A 1423-nucleotide genomic window follows, 5' to 3' on the forward strand; every position below is an offset into this window, starting at 1 on the left:
CTTCACTTTTTTTTTCCTTTTTTCTTTTTTGAAACAGAGTCTCACTCTGTCTCCCAGGCTGGAGTACAGTGGTGCAATCCCAACTCACTGCAACCTCCGCCTCCCAGGTTCAAGTGATTCTTGTGCCTCAGCCTACAGAGTTGCTGGGATTACAGGCACCTGCCACCATGCCTGGCCAATTTTTGTATTTTTAGTAGAGATGGGGTTTTGCCATGTTGACCAGGCTGGTCTCTAACTCCTGGTCTCAAGTGATACACTGGCCTCAGCCTCCAAAAGTGCAGAAATTAAAAGTGTGAGCTACTGAGCCCAGCCCTTCTTCACTTTTTTAATACCCATCTTGCCAAAGCTCTCAAGTAATTGTGGATTACAACAGACTCTAGTTAAAAATCTGTGTACATGCTCGCTTCGGCAGCACATATACTAAAATTGGAACGATACAGAGAAGATTAGCATGGCCCCTGCGCAAGGATGACACGCAAATTCGTGAAGCGTTCCATATTTAAAAAAAAAAAATCTGTGTACATATTCTAGATAACTTTAGCTTTCCTAAATCAACTTAGCTATATTTATCTCGCTTCTTCCTTTATCTCTACCCTTTAACTTCCTTCCTTTGGTAATTCCCTCCACCCTTAGCCCCAGTGCACAGACTTTAGTTGAACAAACCGTTTGATTACATCCTTATACTGGTGAAATTCTTAGGTGTTGATTACGTAATATGTAAACTTTCTGGCTCTCAGTTTTCCAAAAATGTTAGTCAGGTCTTAGAGATTCTCAGCAAAGATAATTAAAGACTCTTACAAAAGGTGTCAGTTGGTTTATATTAAAATTCTTAATATACAACTAGTATCATTTATTATCTTTTCTGTACCTACATTATAGATCCCTTAAGAACAATGATAGTATCCTTTAAGATAGTCAGTTATTTTTAAAATATTAAATACATTGAATACCCTTTTAAGATATTCAGTTATTTTTAAAATATCTAATACATTGAGTTTCTCAGGCTATGAAGATATTTTTCATACAAAAATTTGCATCTCCCTAATAGGAAAACATATAATCAGTATTATGGATTATGGACAACCTGATTATGGATAGTATTTTTCTTATGCCACATGCCTTATTTAACAGTTTTTAAAAAACTTTACTGATAATATTGTATAGCCTAGATCTGCACTGTCCAGCATGGCAGCCACTTGCCACATGTGGCTATTTAGATTTAAATTGTAATTAATTAAAATGGAATAAAATTATAAATTTGGTTCCTCAGTCACAAAGCCACATTCAAATGCTCAATTAGCTACCCTATCAGATAGCACAGAAAGTGTTATTGGATAGCATTCGTCTAAAATTAAATATAGTATCAGATAATAATCAGTATAATTATCTGCCAGTCACAAATACATTTTAACTATATCTAAAA

The 1423-nt window shown here is 35.2% G+C and overlaps 1 non-coding gene across 1 annotated transcript; it reads left to right on the top strand.

Moving 5' to 3' along the window:
• Positions 1–396: 396 nt before the first annotated feature.
• Positions 397–503, top strand: LOC120362378 (U6 spliceosomal RNA). Its single transcript, XR_005578295.1, has one exon. It is a non-coding gene; the product is annotated as a U6 spliceosomal RNA (small nuclear RNA).
• Positions 504–1423: the final 920 nt, after the last annotated feature.

Source organism: Saimiri boliviensis, chromosome 15 (genome assembly GCF_048565385.1).
Source record: "Saimiri boliviensis isolate mSaiBol1 chromosome 15, mSaiBol1.pri, whole genome shotgun sequence".
NCBI lineage: Eukaryota > Metazoa > Chordata > Mammalia > Primates > Cebidae > Saimiri > Saimiri boliviensis.